The sequence below is a fragment of the Dama dama genome, chromosome 19 (genome assembly GCF_033118175.1).
Source record: "Dama dama isolate Ldn47 chromosome 19, ASM3311817v1, whole genome shotgun sequence".
Classification (NCBI taxonomy): domain Eukaryota; kingdom Metazoa; phylum Chordata; class Mammalia; order Artiodactyla; family Cervidae; genus Dama; species Dama dama.
In genome coordinates this window covers 23,042,635-23,064,110 of record NC_083699.1, presented here as the reverse complement: position 1 = coordinate 23,064,110, position 21,476 = coordinate 23,042,635, and the positions used below count along the sequence as shown (strand labels likewise).

Sequence of the window (21,476 nt, the reverse complement as noted above, 5' to 3'; positions counted from 1 at the left end):
AGTGCACTTGATTTACAAGGACGTACCAAGGCAATTTAATGGAGGAAAGCCTTTTCAATAGATGGTTCTATATCAAATGTATATCAAATGCATAACTGTATGAAAAAGAAGGAGCTCAATCACACCATGCTCAATAATTAATTTGGGACTGATCATAGGCCTAAACATAAAAGCTAAGATTCTAAAGCCTCTAGAAGGAAAACAAAGAAGAAAATCTTTGCAACCTTGGGGGTAGGTAGAGAATTGTTAAGCAAACACAACAGCAACAACCATAGAAGAAAAAATTAAGAAGAAAACTCATTAAAGTTAAAACCTTTATATAAGAAAATGAAAAAGCAAGAGACACACTGGGGGAAAATATTCACTACACAAATACCTAACAAAGGATGTGTGCTCAGACTACCAGGCTGTCTACCCACCTACCTATCAATAATGCCTAAAAATCAATAATAAAAAGACAAACTACTCAAAACAAAAACGTGGCAAAACACTTGAAAAGACAGTTCAAAAGGAAAATGAACAAACGGTCAACAGCATGTGAAAAGATGCTCCGCATCATTAGTCATCAGGAGAAAGATAATTAAAAGCATGTAGTCATACAATTTCACACCCATCAAGATGGCTAAAATAAGACGAATATCAAATATTAGAAAAGACACAGGAGTATTAAATGGTACAACCCCTTGGAAAAGTCTGACATTTAAATACACATCTATCCTGTGATCCAGTACTTCTACTCCTAGATATCTACCCAGGAGAAACTAAAATACATGTCCACAAAGAGACTGGTATGAAAATACCAAATGCTAGTGAGTTATGTGGAGCAACAGGAACTCTCACTGCTGGTGGAAATACGGGACAGCCACTTAAGACAGTTTAGCTTGGCAGTTTGTTACAAAATTAAACATATTCTTATTGTAATATCCAGCAGTTACCCTCCATGGTATTTGCAAAAAGGAGTGTAAAACTTTTGTCCACACAAAGGCCTACACATAAATTGTTACAGCAGCTCTAGTCATAATTGCCAAAAGTTGGAAGAAACCAAGCTATCCTTCAGAACGTAGATAAACTTATGACTCAGCATTAAAAAAAAAAAAAAAAGAAAGAAAGCTATCAAGCCATAAAAAGACATGGAGGAAGCTTAAAAATGCATTTACTAGGTGAAAGAAGCCAATCTGAAAAAGTTATATACTGTATGATCCCAACTATATGACATTCTGGAAAAGGCAAAACCATGGAGATGGTAAAAAGATGAGTAGGTGCCAAGGGTTAGAGCGGAGGAAGGGATGAACAGGTGGAGCACAAAGTATTTCCAGTATTACTCTGTATGATACTATAATGGTGGATACATGCCATTATACACCTGTCCAAACCCATAGAATGTGCAATACCAAGAGAGAACTGTGATGTAAACTATGGACTTTGGGTGATTATGATGTGTCAACGCAGGTTCATTTTGTAACAAATGTACCACTGGCTGGAGATGTTGATAATAAGGCAATGCATACAAGGAGACAGGAAATATATGGGATATGTCTCTGGGAAATTGTATGTTTGCTCAATTTTGTTGTGAATTTAAAATTGTTCTAGAAGATAAAGTCTATTTAAAAAAATTAAAAAAAGGCTTGCACATAGTTAGGAAATATTTCCTAGATATGTAATTAAAAGTGCAAGCCATAAAAGAAAAGAAATTGTTGTCTTAGACTTTATCAAAATTGAAAACTTTTCTCTTTAAAAGGTAACATTAAGAAAATAAAAAGTCATAGATTTACAGAAAATATCTGCATTTCATATAACTATGATAAAACCTTTGCCTCTAGAATTTAAAAAAGATTGCATATTTTTATTCAAAGATATTTGAATATTTTAAAGAATATAAAAAAGTTTTGAAACTCTATATGATGATGACAACCCAGTTAAAAAATGGGCAAAAGATTTAACTAGATATTTCACCAAAGCAGATACACAAATGACTAGTAATAAAGGTAAAGAATCTGCCTACAATGCAGGAGACCTGGGTTCAATCCCTGGGTTGAAGATCCCCTGGAGAAGGTAATGGCTACTCATTCCAGTATTCTTGCCTGGGAAATCCCATAGACAGAGAAGCCTAGCAGGCTACACTCCGTGGGGTTGCAAAGTGTTGGACAGAACTAAGCAACTAACACTTTCACTTTCTTTAAAAAAAAAATAAGCACATGGAAAGGTGCTAATCATCATTAGTCACTGTTGTTGTTCAGACCCTAAGTCGTGTCCGACTCTTTGAGATCCCATGGACTGCAGCACTCCAGGCTTCTCTGTTCTTCACTATCTCCCAGAGGTTGGTCCAATTCATGTCCATTGAGTTGGTGATGCCATCCAACCATCTCATCCTCTGTCGTCCCCTTCTCCTGCCCTCAATCTTTCCCAGCATCAGGATCTTTTCCAATGAGTCAGCTCTTCTCATCACATGACCAAAGTATCAGAACTTCAGCAGAAGTCCTTCCTGAATATTCAGGGTTGCTCTCCTTTAAGATCAACTGGTTTGATTTCTCTGCTATCTAAGGGACCCTCAAGAGTCTTCTCCAGCACCACAATTTGAAAGCATCAATTCTTTAGCACTCAGCCTTCTTTATGGTCCAACTCTTACATCCAAACATGACTACTGGAAAAACCATAGCTTTGACTATATGGACCTTTGTCAGCAAAGTGATGTCTTTTTTTAATACGCTGTCTAGATTTTTCCTTAGTCATTAGGGAAATGTAAATTTAAACTTTAATAAGGGAATTCCCTGGTGGTCCAGTGGTTAGGACTCTGAGCTTCCACTGCAGGGGGCACGGGTTCAATCTCTGTTTGGGGAACTAATCCTGCAAGCAAGCTGGATGGTGTAGCCAAACAACCATAAACATAAACTGTAATAAGATACCCTCATATATCCATGAGAATGGCTATGATAAAAAAAACTAACAATATCGAGTGTTGACAAGAATATGGAGAAATCAAAACCACCATACATTGTTGGTGTGACTCTAACATTGTAGGGCCACTTTTGGAAAACAGTTTACTTTAAAAGTTAAACATAAACTTAGCACAGAATCTAGTAATTACACTCCTAAGAATCTATCCAGGAGAAATAAAAATGTAGACCCCCGTACATCTTACATGAATGTTAACAGAAACATTATTTATAATAGGCAAAAACCAGAAACAATTTAAATGTTCATCAACTAGTGAAGAAATAAAATGTGGTACACCCATAAAACTGAATACTATTCAATGATACAAAGGAAGAAGCTACTGATGAGTGAAAGTGAATGTCGCTCAGTCGTGTCCGACTCTTTGGGACCCCACGGACTATACAGTCCATGGAATTCTCCAGCCAGAATACTGGAGTGGGTAGCCTTTCCCTTTTCCAGGGGATCTTCCCAACCCAGAGATCGAACTCAGGTCTCCTGCATTGCAGGCAGATAATCTTTACCAGCTGAGCCACAAGGGAAGCCCAAGAATACTGGAGTGGGTAGCCTATCCCTTTCTCCAGCAGATCATCCCGACCCAGGAATCGAACCAGGGTCTTCTGCATTGCAGGCGGATTCTTTACTGACTGAACTAAAATTGATGAACTTCAAAAATATTATGCTAAATAAAAGAAAAAAGACACCAAAAACATACATATACTAGGATTCTATTTATAGGAAACATCCAGAAAAGTCAAGAGACAGAAAGCAGATCAATGGCTGCCTGGGTTTAGGAGTAGGGACTAAGTTAGTATGAGCGAACTTTGGTAGTGACAGTGTACAAGTCTATAACAATCAAAGAATCGTACACTTAACGATGGCCGGATTTCATGGTGTGCAAATCGCACCTCAATAAAACTGTGCTTTTTAAAAAGGACTTGTAAAAGAAAGTTCATAGCAGTTTTCTTCATTTAAACCCCAAACTGAAAACAACCTAAATGGCCTTCCAATAAGAATAGATAAATTAATGGTGGTAGACTCGATGGACATGAGTTTGAGTAAACTCTGGGAGTTGGTGATGGACAGGGAGGCCTGGCGTGCTGCAGTCCACGGGGTCGCAAAGAGTCAGACATGACTGAGCGACTGAACTGAACTGAATCAAGCAGTGGAATACAAGCTATTATAATAGCTATTATAAATAACAAACTACTGAAACATACAATATGCATGAATCTCACAAGCATTATGTCGACAAAAGATATCACTTTGGTTTTCCTATTTTATACTGTATTCCATTCATAAAAGTCTATTTGCTGTAGACAAACTCTGAATCAAGCACACTTATGTCCAGAAGATATGGTATGTGTCTGTCTATCTGGAAATCATAACATGACAAGTAGTGAATATAAATGAGTGGCTAATGATTTAATATTCAGTTTAAAAATGTTTTAATTATGTTGAATGATAGACACATATATTTAACATGTATATGTTATTTAACATAATCAAACTCATTCTTTGCATATTTATTCACTGACCTACTCCAAACATATTTATAAACGGCCAAAAATATATTCCTGGCATCCAAGTTCAAATTGTGCCTCAATCACAAAAACGATGTTGATATTTCACTTTTTCTTCATGATAGGATCTGAGTGTACCTTTCAGCACACAGTTTAACATGAATTTCCTGGTGCGCTCCTGGGAAGAAAAGTGTCAGGTGACCCAACAGTCCCAGATTCATGAAGCAAAAACAAGTTTGGTACCAGTCAGGTCCAGCAGGTCCAGGACCAGTAAGTGAGGCTGTCACGTCAGGCCTCCACTAACTTACTTCACGTCCTGCTGCTCCACTGGAAGGCAAGTGAAAACATGCAGACACACACCCTGAAGGAAGCTGCTGCCTACTTGGCGGCAGATATTACAACTCAGAACTCTGGCCAGGAGGAAGAAACCATCATAGGTAGTCACCCATCTTTCAGGTAACTCCCCTCTCTCTCCCCAAACCTCCAGAAGTCCCACTTAGAACCTGCTCTGAGTGGGGCCTTGATGCGCATGACGACAAACAAGGCATGCCTGCTGCTCCCCAGAGAACGTGCCTACAGACCACACTGTCCAGTGCCTGGGAGGGTATCTGTCAGGGTCTTTCCTACACTCCTGCTGCCTTTGAAAGACTGTTTAGAAGGTCTGTGCCTTTTGATCCAGGATCTCCACTCCAGGAATTCAGCACAAGGAAATAATCAGAGCTGAAGGAAGTAAGCGTAGCCTGAGCAGCTCACTTCGGCATACTTACAGTAGCCTACAGAACACTCCTGCCCCAAACGGATTGGAACAATTCAGGTGCCTCATCAGAGTTCAGTCGCTCAGTCATGTCCAACTCTTTGTGACCCCATGGACTGCAGGACGCCAGGCTTCTCTGTCCTTTACCATCTCCTGGAGTTTGCTCCAACTCATGTTCATAGAGTCAGTGATGCCATCCAATCATCTCATCATCTGTCATCCCCTTTTCCTCCTGTTCCTCACAATAGAGAAGTAGTCATAATTCATTTGACTTAATTCATACTCAAATGAATTATGACAGCGCTAAGATGGCCTACTATCTCTAGCCACGAAAGATAAGCTCTTCAGAAAGATTAGAGAACCAGACAATGCTGACGATACAGTGTTAGATGACAGAAGATAAAAGCTGTATATATCAAGGTTTCTCACATGGGAGACACTGGTGAGATTCTCCATGCCGCTCAGACACTCAGCTGATCCCTGAGCATCAGTGTTATTGACGGGAGCGAGCTGTTGTGATCAGACAGCCTTGACAGTAGGGGACGGGAGGATGACAAGCAGTGGTACACACAGAATTATTCCAATATTGGGCACACAGGAAAAACATGAACATACACAGATCAGAGCTAATTAACGCCAGGCAACCTGTGATTGGTAAGGTCATGGCCTTGTAGACCAACACTTCTCAAGCGTGAATGTGGATGGTGTGAAATGTGTGGATGAAACGTGGGTTATATGAATGTGGATTATGGTTCACTATGTCTGGGGTGGGGCTGAGGTTCTGGACTTCTAACAAGCTCCCAATGCGGCTGGTCCACAGGCCACACAGGGACAAGCTAGCCTGCAGACTGCACTTCCTGGAGGGACAGATCCGAGCCAGGCTTGCAGGAACTAGGTGAGTATATGGGTGTGAGTTTACTTTTTTGGAATCTTCTATGCTTGCTAGGTTTTCCACAATGGAAATTCATTGCTTTTGTAATCAGAAAGAAAACCTTTTACTATTCAAAACCTTTGACTCACACCACTAACAATAAACGCTGGGAAGGGTGTGGAAAAAAGAAAACCCTCCTAGGCTGTCCTTAAGAATGTAAATTGGCACAGCCATTATGGAAAACAGCATGGAGTGACCTGAAAAAACTAAAAACAGACCTACCACAGGATCCAGCCATCCCACTCCTGGACAAAACTTTAATTCAAACACTGGTGGCTCGGTGGTAAAGAATCTACCCGCCAATGCAGGAGACGTGGTTTTTTAATCCCTGATCCAGGAAGATCCTACATGCTGTGCTAAGCCTGTACGACACGACCATTCAGCCTGTGCCCTGCAGCCCAGGAGTCACAACTAATGAAGCCCACACACCCCAGAGCCTGTGCTCTGCAACAAGAGAAGCCGCCACAAGGAGAAGCCCTCACACCAGAACTAGAGAAAGGCCCCCGCTCGCCACAACTAGAGAAAAGCCCAGGCAGCAGTGAAGACCCAGCACAGCCAAAACTAAATAATTAAAACAAGATACATGTACCCCAGTGTTCAGAGGGGCACTGTTTAGAACAGCCAAGACATGGAAGCAACCTAAATGTCCAACAACAAGTGAATGGATAAAGATGTGGTCTACATATAAAATGGAGTATTACTCAGTCATAAAAAGAATAAAATAATGCCATTTGCAGCAACATGGATGGATCTAGAGATTAACATATTAAATGAAATAAGTCAGACAAAAACAAATACCATATGGTATCACTTATATGTGGAAGCTAAAATATGACACAAATGAACTTATCTAAGAAGCAGAAACAGACTCACTGCCAAGGGGAAGGAGAGGAGGGGAGCAATGGATTCAAAGATTAGAATTAACAGGTGCAAACTAGTATATACAGGATGTATAAACAAGGTTCTACTATATAACACAAGGAACTACACCCAACATCCTGTAATAAACAATAATGGAAAAGAATAAGAAAAAGAAATTATATATATATAACTGAATCACTGTGTTGTACACCTGAATCTAACACAACATTGTAAATTATATGTCAGCAAAATAAAAAACAAGAAAACCTTCGACTTACTAATCATTCTTGTAAAAATCCATCCCAGGTAATTCCCCGATGGTCCAGTGGTTAGGACTCTGCATATCCACTGCAAGGGGCCCAGGTTCAATCCCTGGTGTGGGAACTAAGATCCCACAAGCAAAAAAAAAGAAAGAAAGAAATCCATCCCAAATAACAGGAAGTGAAACTGAAGGGTAAAAATGCTGTTTCTACTCACAATACCGCTGACACCAAATATGTGGGTTTTTGCACACCGAGCAATTCTGACACTAACTACCCAGCGTGAGGACAGAGCTCACTCCTGTGGACTGAGGGCTCAGTCCCATAAGACTGCTCTCCTCTTCAGATGGCAGCTCAAAGTCCCTGGTTCTCACCTGTACCTTCTACCAAGTGCTTATAAATCAGCGGTTCCCATGACCCCCTCCTCTGGCTCGATAATCTGCTTCAGTGGCTCACAGAATTTAGGGAAACACTTTACTTACAATTACTGGTTGACTATAAATGATACAACTCAGGAACAGCCAAAGCGAAGAGACGCACAGGGCAAGGTACGGGGAAGGGGCACCAAGCTTCCCTGCCCCCTCTGGACACATGATCCTCCCAACACCTTGATGGGTTCGCCAACTCAGGAGTTCTCCAAACCCCTTTGCTTAGGGGTTTTATGGAGATTCCATTACACATGTACGACTGATTAAATCACTGGCCATGGGTGACTGAATACAATTCTCCAGCACCTCTTCCCTTCTGGGGGTGGGGAACAGGGGCTGAACATTCCAACCCTGTAATCACATGCTCGGTTCCTCCAGCAACTAGCCCCCATCAACCCCCAGTCTCAGCAATCAGCTCATTACATAAACTCAGGTGTGGTAGAAAGGGGCTTATAAAGACTAACAAAAGATGCTTCTCTCCTCAAGAGCCCAGGAGCCACGGAGGTAGAACAACTATATTTACTTCTTACAGCACAGAATCAAAGGTTTACATACATTCAACTTAGAATGATTCACAACATTAAAAAATGAGCAAACATTTAGCTCTCTAATATTAAGAGAATGGCTTAAAAAGGCTAAAATAGCATGCAGTTATTATAAATAATAGGAAAGACATGGAAAGAATGCTGTAACAAATATTAGTCTTGGTGTGACAGCTCTTAAAATGCTAACATAAAATGAATGTTTATAAAGTGTTACAATTTATTAAAGTTATTTTAAAAAACAAAGGCAAGGGGCTTCCCTGGTGGTCCAGTGGCTAGGACTCTGCACTCCCAATGAAGGGGGCCCGGCGGTTTGATCCCTGATCAGGGAACTAGGTCCCACAAGCTGCAACTAAGGCCCAGGGCAGTCAAATAAATTTTAAAAGAAAAGAAAAACAAACAAAGGCAAAACAAAACTGGAGGGAAATATGTCAAAATGATAATGTCTTTGGGTCCTTGGATAGTTGGGTCACAGAGGATTTTTTTCCCTTCAACTTTTCAGAATAAAGCTGAATGGAGGAAAGGGTACCAACTGGGGTGGGAGGGGGGAGATGGCAGGGGCTGGGGGGGGACCCCCTCCAGAACGTGAGAAGGGAGCAGCTCTGTGGCCACCAGCTGGGGTGGGGAGGGCGGTGGAGGTGCAGGCCCTTCAGTAGCCCCTGAACAACTGGTTGGGGGCAGAGGAGCGGAAAGGCAACGGTTTCATGAAGGTCTAGACCCCGGCAGGAGAGGAAAGAGCCCCTCCTCCTCCCCCCTGAGCCCGCCAGCACTTCCAAGAATGGGTCTGGGCAGGAGCTGTCGACAGGGAGACCTCTGCCTCCTCTGCTTGCAGGGGACTCTGAAGGGACTGGCTACCTTCCTGGACACAAAGGATGTTTTCAGCTCCCCGGGAGCACTTCAGTTCTCCACCTCTCCCTTCCCGACCCCAGGATGTCATCACTCCCTAGGATTCCTTAAGTGCACAAAGAATATGAATTCGGTGACCTTCTCTGATAAAGTAAAACTTTAGCCCAGTCCTCTGTTCCCATCTCTGGCCTAAACTTCAGTTCCCTCATGTATGTCTCCTGAGAGCAAAAGGTAACAGATACAAATGCAAACAAATAACCCCATACCACTGGTCAAAGATCAAATTAGATAGCCCTTTTAAAACTACAAAATGCTCTGTAAATACAGATTAACAGCATCTCTTTCTCCAGGTTAAAAGTAAACCTGCCAGGGTGCTTGGTCTTTTGATTTCACCACAAAAGGGCAAGTCAGACACAGTACTTCACTGGGCCTGGGTCAAGATTTCATCACATTTCTGTCAGTTCCTCGAAAAACATTCCCCTGAGTGCGCTTCCCCAGCTGACAGACGAGGTACTGGACAGAACTCAGGTGTCTGTGAGCCCTGCCCGGCCTGCTCCTCCTCAGTGAGGGGGAAGCCAGGGTACTCCTCTCCTTTCCAGAATCGGAGAGCATTTAATTCCCAAACAATAGGGCTTTGGCCCTGGGTCCTGGTCCTGTTCTCATCATGAGTTCCAAGGCTGCTGCTCCACTCCACCAAAGCTCTGTTGACATCTGTCACGGAGAACGTTTCCCAAGGCCACGAGGCAGGCCAGGCTCCCTCTGGAAACAGGGAGGTCAGAGCTAGAACTCGTTCCTACCCTGAGGCCTGCCTTCTAAAATTCTGGGGGAAATCCCCCACGTAAAGGCAAAAGCAAAGAAGACAGGGCTCCAACGGCAACAACAGTCAACCTCACCCTCGCAGCCCCATGAGATGCGCGTTATGAGTACTAACATTTTACACAGAAGAAGGCTGAAGGGCGGGGTGGTTAAAAAAAACAGAACAGGTCAAGGTCACACAGGGAGGTGGTGGGAGAGGCAGAAAGACATCAGCGACCTGGCAAGAGTACACACTCAGGGGCGCCACGCCTCACCTCACCTGTTTGCTCTGGTTGGCCAGGGAGTAGAAATCACCTTTCTGAGGACACACCCACGCACCTGAATCCCAGAGCTCTCCAGAAAGGATGTGATCAACCCACTGGCCTCTAACCGCTTCTTTCAACCACACAAGGCAGCAACCCGCCCCGTCCCATGTTTCTTCTCACACTGGGGCATGCACACACCTAGGCTGACAGCTCTAGCGACAAAGGTCTCAAAACAAACATCACCTGCCGTTTCTTCAAAAACCAAAGAAAAAAAACAAAACCATTCCACAAGGTTCCATCTGCATTTCCTCTTTACAGTCACGTTTCCGCCTCACCCACCACACCCCCGTCCACACATCCACACCTTCCCACAGCCACACACAGTGAGTTCAGGGGAAGGAAACCAAGATATAAATGAAACTCCAAATGTAGACAGAGGGGAGAATACCCATCCCTTGACCCTACAGGCCACCCTTGGGCGCCTCAGTTCCTCCTGCCTGTGGAGCTTTCAGACCTGTCACCAGCTGGAGGGGGTGGGCACAGTATGGGGAAGTGAGTACCTTCTGGGACCCCTCAGAGCAGCCACAAAGAGCCAGCGCACAAGTTCAGAGTCCCTGTGGATGCCAAAGTCAGGCTGCTTAAAGAGGGAGGGCTTCTTCGTGGCCCACCTCCGCAGAGTGCCCAAGACCCATCTTCCCACCCACAAAGAGCCAGTGGTTTGGAATTTTGGAGGCATTTCTCTTTTCCTCATATGTTCTCCATTTCTACTGTACTGTAGGGGTAGTAAACTATTCTGTGTAAATGAGTAACGCAGACAGGATGTGAGGAAAGTGATGACATCCCTTGGATTTTCTGTCACAGGATTGCTGCAGACTAAACACAAGAGTCTTCGCTCTTTCCAAGGAATATGCTCTTTCCCTTTTCTTGGGGCAAAGAGCCCTCAAGCTGTCTTTGGTTACTCCGTGTGGAGTAGATGCACACATAGGAAGACCTCTTACGTTAAGAACAGTGGGCAAAAAAAAAAAAAAAAAAGAACAGTGGGACAAGTGCCATGGTCCCCTGCCTCAAGGATGGGGCCACTGTAAGGAGTGGTGGAGACCAGGGGCAACTGGGGTACACCACCTTTTCCAGAAGGCTGCCCCACTACTGCCTCTGGGAGTTTTGGGGGCAGAATACTTGAAATCTCTCAATTGTCGATGTTAGCTCAGCTTCATTTTTTTCCCCCAAACTCTGCACTGGACTGATAAAACATCTCAATGGGCACATGCCCCCAGTTTTAACCAGTGTGGCACAAAAAAAACAGCTTGCCCAAGACTGAATGTGAGGGAACTCTAGCGGAGAATGGATATATGTATATGCAAGGCTGAGTTACTTTGCTATGCACCTGAAACCATCACAACACTGTTAATGGGCTGTACTCCAACATAAAACAGAAAGTTAAAAAAAAAAAACTAATCAACCAACTTTCTAGAGATGGAAGCTTTGCTGTTTGCTAGAGTTTGGACCAGCACAGAGGCTGGAAATAACGTAATCTCTAAGATTCAGCCGATCAAAGTTTGAATCCTGGCTCTCAGCTGCCAGACCTCAAGTGAACTACTAACCCCTCTTAGTTACAATTTCATCTGCAAAATGGGTTGAAAATATCCAATTTAAAGAGCTTTGTGAGAATTAAAAACACATGTGTGAAGATGACTTGAACTCCTAACGAATATTAAATTTCCTTCCCCCATATCGCGAAATAAACCACCTGGCAAGCCATGTCTTCTTTAGGTTTTCAACGTTCTCATCTGTTAAAAATGAAAATAATCCTCCAGCACGGCTGCTCCTCCTTACAGAATGGAATGAAGTGATGGAGATGAGAGTGCTTACAAATTAGAAGATGATTACTGACTAGATTGCCAACACCCTTTTCTCTCATTTCTAGTCCAATAAAGTGGTGTGTAATTTGCTTTTCAGTGTGTTTATACCCTTTTATAACACGAGGCAAGGAGAAGATGGTGTCACATTTGTGGTAATTCCTTAAAATGGCTATTAGCAATCAGCTCTCCAGAACCCAAACCCACCATCCTCTCACCAAGGAGAGCAAAGTTAGGTCACTCCCTGGTCACAGGGAGTGGCAAGTTTCTCTTCTCTCTCCCTACTCTTGTTTTACAGAATTGAGGTAGAAAATAAAAGCTACTTAACCGTTGCATTGTTCTTTTATTTACACAAAGAAAACCAAATCACAAGCTAAGCAATTCCACTTAAGGACCATCATGAATTCACTCTGATATTTTCCAACAGTAAGGGGATTTCATTTTCTCATGCACTACAAGGAAACTAGGAGGTGCTCTGGCATTTCCTCAACAGAACCTGACTTAAAGCATCTTTACAACTTTCATCCTAGTGAATCTATATGGGCAAGGCCTATGCTGAGGGATTCATCTAACACTTCAAGTTTCAGCTATCACAGATATAATTTACTTGACCTTTTTCTATTAAAAGAAAGGAGGCATTAAAATCAGTTCCACAGAAATGTGGATTTATCCACATTTAACCACATAAGAAATGTGGGTTTATCTTAGAGGACTATGCCTCCCTTTTCTCCCTCTCCTGAACTTTAATAGCTCCCTTGTACTTTTCCAAATTACTAATCAGGCATGACAGAATGAGTAGGAATTATAGAAGAAATCCAGCGGGGGTAAAAATTAGCAAGTTGGATGAATGTATCGATATGACTTCCCACGTCCCTCCTCTTGAAAACAGGCTTCTTGGAAAAGAAAGTGCAGAAATTTTAGAAACCAGTTTCTTGCTAAGTATTTACACTCCATGATACCTGAAGCAAACAAGTGAGAACAGGAAGGATACACACAGAGATACGATCTCTTTCAGGTAACAGGTAGATCTCCACTCACTTTTGTTTTCATAATGTTGACTTTCTATTGATGTATCTAGTGCTTCCAGAAGTGTACACAAACCCTAAGTGTGAATGGTTTTGTTCACTACTCTGAGCTCTGTTTTTTTGTTGTTGTTGAACATAACTCGGAAAGGATTTGGGCAGTTCAGAAAAACTGCTAACACATTTTACACAACCTGTCCGTTTGGAGGCAGCTCAACCCCCAGGCTTGCTAATACTCTTTGTATAAAAAAAAAAGGCTGACCCAGCATCCACCTGCATCAGCTTGATCCTCTCAGCTTTGTCACACTCAGCAAATAGGGTAGGCGTCACAGCAAAACAAAGCGGCACCCCCCAGAGGAAGAAAAAGACTTGTTGAGTGGAGACAGCCTTTACACCAAGTTAACAGTGAACACTTGTGGAAGGCTTTGAATCTAGAATCACCAGTGTTACCCTCCAAATCTGTCTTACACACACACACACACACACACACACACAGCTCCACAGGTGGTGTTACTTTTCAAGAAAAATGCCATAAAAAAGTAGAGTCAGCAGTACAAAGCAGTCCCTACCCCAATACCCTTCATCCAGCTTCAACTATTAACAATTCATGTCCAGCCTCCATCTTGTTCCCACTTGCCACTTCTCCACCGGCAGCCCTCCCCCAAACTGGATTATTTTGCAGCAAATCCTGAACCTGTATTTCAAATTTAGAATGTATTTCTAACAGCAAGGGTTTTTTAAGAAACTGTAATCGGTATACCATTACCTAAAGCAACTAAACAAAACTAATATTCTTCATACTACAAAATAATGAGTACAAATTTCCCCTACTGGCACAACTAAACTTTTTTCCATCAAATAAGCACCCACCAAGGTTTACACCTCTCATTGCCCTCTTGTCTTTTAAATAGCTTTTAAACCACAGGTTCCCCTGGCCCAACGATTCTCACAGCAGCTGAGAGGCTGCTCCTCACCTGCAATTCCCAATAATTCAATTCTAGAGATACCACAAGAACAGCCCAGTCTTAGAGGCTGTCAGGGAAAAAAAAAAATGCATATGTTAATTAGTAGTTTTGTCATTGAAGAAGCTTAAGAATAATCTGAAAAGCACACGTGAAATGATTTGAATTTATGCCGTTAGCAATTCTGAGGTCCAAACACTCATTCCTAAGTCCTTTGCAATTCTAGTCTCTGTGGGTTTATCTCTGGGGTTTGAGCAACACTCTTTCCCCCAACCCCGCCCTTACCTGAGTCATTTGCACAGCAAAGCAATAATGGGGTGAACCCAGCGTGTTTCCTCCCGGCTGGACCTTCCTCCGCGGGCCACGTACTCGAGGCCGCCTCCGGAATGCAGTGGGCGGGCCCTGCTGCCACCTGCCCAGGTGAGAAACGGAGCTTCACTGAGACTGCAAATTCCGGAGGGTTATTGAGAGAATTTTGAGCCATCTATGACCGTCACGGATGAACCAACCAGAACACCACGGTCTCTGGGAACAAACAGCCTGAAAAGTCCTCGGGCTTAACCCCAGTGTCCGGGGCTGGCGGGGTACCGTCCCCAACGCCCGGGGGCCAGGAGACTGGACGCCCAACGAAGTCCGCCCCAACGAACACACGAGCAGGTGCGTGCGCGACTATACGCCCACCTGTGTGTGCCAGGAAGGAAAGTCACTCTATTGCTAAAACATCAACTGTTTCATAATGTTTACGTTTTCTCCTCGGCGAAGGGGGTGCGGAGCGTCTGGGTGTGAGTATACGACCAACCCAGACCACCGGTTCCATGCCCCCACCCCAGTCCCGGAGCCCCAAACCCGGGACCGACCCCAGGCGCGAAGACTACGACCACCCCTCCGCCGGACGGGTCAGGCTCGGGCGTCCTCGGCTTTCAGTTCAGGGCCCCCAACCTCTCCAAGGACTAGACGAGCCCAGCCTCTGAATCCCGGGGAAAGAAATTCCTCTCCCTCCCCGAAGCGCAGAGCGCCGCCGGGGAAGCCGGGAGCGACGCGGTGCCGCCGGCGCCCCGGAATCCCCGGTGGGGAAGCGGCGGCGAGACGCCGGGCGCCGATTCCCGCAACTCACCCGATGCGCGGCGACTCCCGGCTCGCGCTCCCGCGTCCGAGGCGCCGGCGCCGGACCAGACCCGCGACGAGGTCGCCGTCTGGACACCTGCCGCGCCCGGCCCCAGGTGACCAGGGACAGGTGGGGGCAGCGAGCACGGCCCGCCGTACCCGCAATAAGCCCGCGCTCGCTCCGCGCGCCGCTACCAGGAAGTGCGGACGCAGCCCTTCGAGCGCGCACGCCCCGTCGCGACCCCGGCGGGAGACCGGCCCGAGAGCGCCGCCTGCGGGCGGGGCGGCGAGAGGCGTGCGAGGCCAGCCACCTCGACCGGCGGGAGAGGGGCTGGGGTCGGCGCTGGCACGGCGGACGCCCCAAGGGTGTGGGGTGGAAGATGAGACCCCCTTTTGAGTGCCGGTCCTTCAGACCCCCCTACCCCTGCCCAAGGAGCTCCCATGTCCTCAGCAGGATGGGCACGCGGCCACTATCAGTTTCCTCCAGATGAGGGTATGCACAGGGTGACTGAACTTCATGTAAACAAAAGTATATGAATCCACATTTTAAAATAAAACTGCAAATTGCATATTTGCAAGTAGTACCTTTTTATTGCATTACCTTTTTCTCTGTCAACATTACTAATTTGTTATATTTATTCAACAAAATATTTGTTGGGTACCCACGACTTGCCAATCCTTTAAACAGAATGGGGATTTAATATAATTAAATTATATTAAATTATATAATATATAGGATATTATATGAAATTCCTATCCTTTAAAATACAGGATAGGAATTCCCTGTCCATCCAGTGCTTAGGACTCTGTGCTTCCACGGAGAAGCACAGGTTGGATCTCTGATGAGAGAACAAAGTGTCACATGCAGCCAGTAAGAGCAAAAAAGAAAGAAAGAAAGAAAACCACAATTTTCTCCTCATGCTTTTCCTGAAGAGCCTTGAACAAGGGGAGTGGCCTGGGCCTTTCTTAACCTCCCAGACTTTACTGGTCTTACAAGGAACTTAACAACGGCCTGCCCAAAGGTGCAGTAAGAACTGAACTGTGACAGAAGTTAAGTGTGGGCTCCTGGGGGCTCTGAGGAGCAGCTTGACCCAAACTGGGGAGGTCAGAGACGAATTTCTGGAGAAGGGGAGAGGTGTGCTGAGTCCTGAACTACAGGGTTCACCAGAATTGAAGTATTTCAGCCAATATTCCACCCTGAGCAAACTCAGAAGCCAAAAGCTGGCCAGAGAGGGCATGTTCTGATAGAGGGATAGCAAATGGGTCAGGATAGCTGAGAAGAGGATGTGAACCGAGTTAGAGCAGGGGTGTGGGGGCCAGATTATGCTCCTATCAAACATAACAGCCTCCATCTATGGAGTGTATAGTATAAAACAGGAACTGGACATGCATCACTTAAAACTACATGATATAGGGTTATTGCTGCTAAGGCACTTCAGTCATGTCCGACTTTGTGCGACCCCATAGACAGCAGCCCACCAGGCTCCCCCGTCCCTGGGATTCTCCAGGCAAGAATACTGGAGTGGGTTGCCATTTCCTTTTCCAATGCATGAAAGTGAAAAATGAAAGTGAAGTCACTCAGTCGTGTCTGACTCTTAGCGACCCCATGGTCTGCAGCCCAACAGGTTCCTCCGTCTATGGGATTTTCCAGGCAAGAGTACTGGAGTGGGGTGCCATTGCCTTCTCCAATAGGGTTATTACTCCCCTTTAAAGGAGACAAAAACAAGGTCTAGGATGGTGAGGTGTCTTGCTAGTGGCACAGCTGGGAGGAGGTGACCCTCAGGAGCTAGCCTGCATTCCTAATGATACTTTCCAGGTTAATCCAAGAGGCTGAATTATCTTCAAACGTTCTCAGCATCCTCAAGTATCCCCAGATGCCCACTGTTGTCTCCCCATTCCAAAGCCTGTATCAACAACTGCCCTCAGATCCCCTCCTGTCGAGAACGGATTCCAGAGCATGTGGCTGTGCACACCAGACTCTTTCCCAAAGGAAACTGGGTTTCAGGGATCAGTGGAGGGACTGGGGCAGAGCCCTTTCCTGTTCCCTAACAGCCATTCTCTCCTTCTTCCATAATAATAGAATTGAAGCTGAGCCCAGAGATGCTTAGGACAAAGGCTACATTTCCCTTCCTCCCTTGTGGCAAAATACACCAACAGTGGTGCCAAGGGCCCCTATTATTCACTCAACCCAGCAGAACTTCTGAGGCAGCAGTTTCTCCCCCAACATCTGTCAGTTTTTTTTTTTTTTTTATGGGGCAGACACTGCTTACTGCCTCCTCAATATCCATTCCCCCTTTTTTCCTTTCTAAGAGAACCCAGATTTTGTTCCAGAAGGCAATGTGCGGAGCCGAAGTGCCCACCTTCCCAGAAGCCCTTGCAGGGCAGCCACACGACTCGATTCCTGTCAGTGAGGTGGAGAGGGAAGGTATCCAGAGATTCCTGAGAAGGATTCTGCTTTCCTGAAGTGGACACCACCACTTTTTTCCTTCTGTTTCATTCCGGCTGTGAGGTTGCTGTGAGCTTGGAAGGTGAGCAACCGTCTTATGACCACAGGACAGCACACAAGGCAAAAGGAGCAGCCGCACCTACTGCAGACTGCCAAGGGCCAGGCTTATTTCGTGAGGAAAATAATCCCTTTCCTTTTTCAAAGCACTCTTGGTCTGTTGCAAGCCATTGAATGCAATCCTAATGGATATACTATTCTTCTCAAAGAAAAGTCTCAGAAATCAGTCTAGTCAACCCTACCTAAAACAGTGTGATAGCAGAAAGAGGGTGGGATTTGGCATGAGACAAATCTATGAATTTCATCTCTTCCATTTAGTTAGCTAATGACCTTTGGCAATTTTGTAAAATTAGATTACTTACTGTAAAATTAGAAATTGTCTTTAGAATACCAAGCACAGTGCTTCCTGGCACGTGGTGAGTGATTAATAAATGATCAGTTTAGAGCCTCCACTAAGTGGATGCCTGGCCAATATCTAGATTCAGAATCATGTATCCACTTACTATTCAGAATCCACGTATCCACTATTGTCACTCTTTAGACAAATCTTTTGTCTATTCAGATCTTAGATGCTTGTAATAGCAAAGTCAGTCTTAAAGTTTCAGTAAAAACCAGCCCTTGCCTAGCATCTTGCTTCCTCATTTCCTAGAAAATATACACTCTACCAAAATTTTTTAAAAGGAAAAGAAGCACAGACTTTGTAGTGACCAACCATGAATTATTGGTATACTAATTTAGCAAGTACACCTGTATATTTCTGTTTAGCTCTCTCTCTTTTTAAAAATAAGAACATCTAATTTCAATGCTTCTAGGTTTGTATTTTTAATTACCAAACAAGATGTTTTAATAGCCCCAAAACATGCTTTTGTTGAAACTGCAACATATTCTTCTATGCTGAAGTTGAAAAATATTAAAAATTAGTATTGTTCACTTTGGCTTTTAATTTTAAAAATAATACATTCTTTCCATCACTACAGAAGTTTCTAAGTTAAAAAAAAAAGATGTACCATAATTTATTTAACCTGTATTGACTATGCCAAAGCCTCTGACTGTGTGGATCACAATAAACTGTGGAAAATTCTGAAAGAGATGCGAATACCAGACCACCTGACCTGCCTCTTGAGAAATCTGTATGCAGGTCAGGAAGCAACAGTTAGAACTGGACATGGAACAACAGACTGGTTCCAAATAGGAAAAGGAGTACGTCAAGGCTGTATATTGTCACTCTACTTATTTAACTTATATGCAGAGTACATCATGTGAAATGCTGGGTTGGAGAAAGCACAAGCTGGAATCAAGATTGCTGGGAGAACTATCAATGATATCAGATGACACCACCCTTATGGTAGAAAGTGAAGAAGAACTAAAGAGCCTCTTGATGAAAGTGAAAGAGGAGAGTGAAAAAGTTGGCTTAAAGCTCAACATTCAGAAGACTAAGATCATGGCATCCGATCCCATCACTTCATGGCAAATAGATGGGCAAACAGTGGAAACAGTGGCTGACTTTATTTTTCTGGGCTCCAAAATCACTGTAGATGGTGATTGCAGCCATGGAATTAAAAGATGCTTACTCCTTGGAAGGAAAGTTATGACAAACCTAGACAGAATATTAAAAAGCAGAGACATTACTTTGCCATCAAAGGTTCATCTAGTCAAGGCTATGGTTTTTCCAGTGGTCATGTATGGATGTGAGAGTTGGACTATAAAGAAAGCTGAGCACTTTTTGAACTTTGGTGTTGTAGAAGACTCTTGAGAGTCTTGGACTGCAAGGAGATCCAACCAGTCCATCCTAAAGGAGATCAGCTCTGGGTGTTCACTGGAAGGACTGATGTTGAAGCTGAAACTCCAATACTTTGGCCACCTGATGCGAAGAGCTGACTCATTTGAAAAAGACCCTGAAACTGGGAAAGATTGAGGGCAGGAGGAGAAGGGGACAACAGAGGATGAGATGGTTAGATGTCATCACCAACTCAATGGACATGGGTTTGGGTAAACTCCGGGAGTTGGTGATGAACAGGGAGGCCTGGTGTGCTGCAGTTCATGGGGTCACAAAGAGTCGGACACGACTGAACGACTGAACTGAACTGAACTATTAATGGACACTTAGGTCATCTCTAGTTTATCTCACTTACAAACAACATTGCCTTGAACATCTTTGTCCCTACACTTTTGCCCATTTGTGTAATCTGACCACATCTCCCCACTTTACTGCTTCCTTTCCAGGTGCAAGACACCATCCATCTCTTGATTGGATTATTGGAATAGCCTCCTGAATGGTTCCCTGTTTTTGTCCTTGTCCTTTTTGTCCTCCAGCAACCCAGCAGCTGGAACAATCTTCTTCTTCTTTTTTTTTTTTTGGCCATGCTGCACAGTTTTCAGGACCTTATTTCCCCCATCAGGGATCAAACCCTGGCTCTGAGTAGTGAAAGCACAGAGTCTTAACCGCCGGATCACCAAGGAATTACCTGGCCTAGTTATTTTAGAATGTAGGTCAGATAATGTCCCTCTCTGGTGAAAACTTTCCAGTGGCTTCCCTTTCATTCAAAATCCTTACAATAGTCTGTAGAGCTCCATGGGGGCCCCCTTTACCATTACCTCTCTGTATCATCTCCTTCCACACTCCCCTCTCTGCTCCAACCAGCGCACAAGGTTCTCTGGTGGTTCATTTGAATATGCCAGGTAGACATCTGCCTCAGGGTCTTTACACTTGCTATCTCTTTTTAGAACTCTTGGAACTCTCTTCTTCCAAATAACACATGACTTAATCTTTCACTTTTTTCAGGTCTTATCCTAGTTTTGTTTTTAACGGTCAACACATGGGGAGGTTAACATGGCCAGCCATCTCGTTCTAAGCATTTTGCATGTATTACTTCATTTAATCATTACCACCACCCTAAATCTTATGATCTCCATTATGTAGATGAGGAACCTGAGGCACAGAGAGATGGAAGAATTTGCCCAAGACACACAGGTTGTAAAGAAGAGAACCAGGATTTGAGTACTCAGAGCCACTATACTTTGTCATACTAGTGGTAAATGGAGACCCTCTCAGGAACTGCTAACATCCTTTCTACCCAATAACTTTGGTCAAGATCTGAAGAGCCACATTTCTTCATCTTCATGGGTTTTGAAGGTTGCAGTTATTTTCGTGCTTGTATAGATGGCCTTGTCCAAGCTTTTTCTCATTGTTGATCTCTCTCATTCATTTCAGCAGATTTCCTGGAGAAGCTCAGCATGTACACAGTGTACTTCAACTTTACCAGAAATGTTTAGTAGCATTGTTTTCAAGAAAACCACAAAGTAGCTATTGACTCCCTTACCCTGTTCAGTCGCTAAGTCATGTCTGACCCTTTGCCATCCCATGGACTGCAGGACACCAGGCTTCCTTATCCTCCACTATCTCCCAGAGTTTGCAAGTTGATGGCAATATAAGTGAAACAGATTAGCTGTGAGCTCATCATTGTTGAAGTGGGATGATGGATACATGAGGGTTATTAGATTATTCCGTCTACTGTGGTATATGACTGAAATTAATTTACCCTAAGAATTTTTCCTTTTAAAATATTATAAATTTTCTTCCAGTCAGAACCCACCTATAGGAGGTAAGCAGGCAAGATAGTGTACAATGAAGGAAACAATGCAAAACTGTCAATTTGGCTGAGAAGATAGCCTAAGATCATGACAGGCAGTCGCTTCAGCACTTGAAAGATTCCTGTTTATGTTTTTTATAGGAAAGCTTTGGTACAAAGTCCAAATTCAGTAGCTAGTGCCTTGGGCCAACAGAAGCTGACCTTATCAGTAACAGGGTTTTCAACAGCTGCTGTTTTCCCATGAAAGTTTGCACACATTGCTTCTGAAACCAGAACACCAAGTATAAAGCACTGATGAATTG

General features: G+C 44.0%; 1 protein-coding gene across 1 annotated transcript in view; it reads right to left on the bottom strand.

Moving 5' to 3' along the window:
• Window positions 1-15,229, bottom strand: part of GPR160 (G protein-coupled receptor 160) — a 51,079-nt gene extending 35,850 nt beyond the window's left edge. The window contains exons 1-2 of the mRNA XM_061168308.1: window positions 15,092-15,229; window positions 14,263-14,389 (exon numbers count right to left, since the gene is read on the bottom strand). The gene's annotated coding sequence lies outside the window, so the exon portion shown is untranslated. The remainder of the gene's footprint in view (window positions 1-14,262; window positions 14,390-15,091) is intronic.
• Between the last annotated feature and the right edge of the window lie 6,247 nt (window positions 15,230-21,476).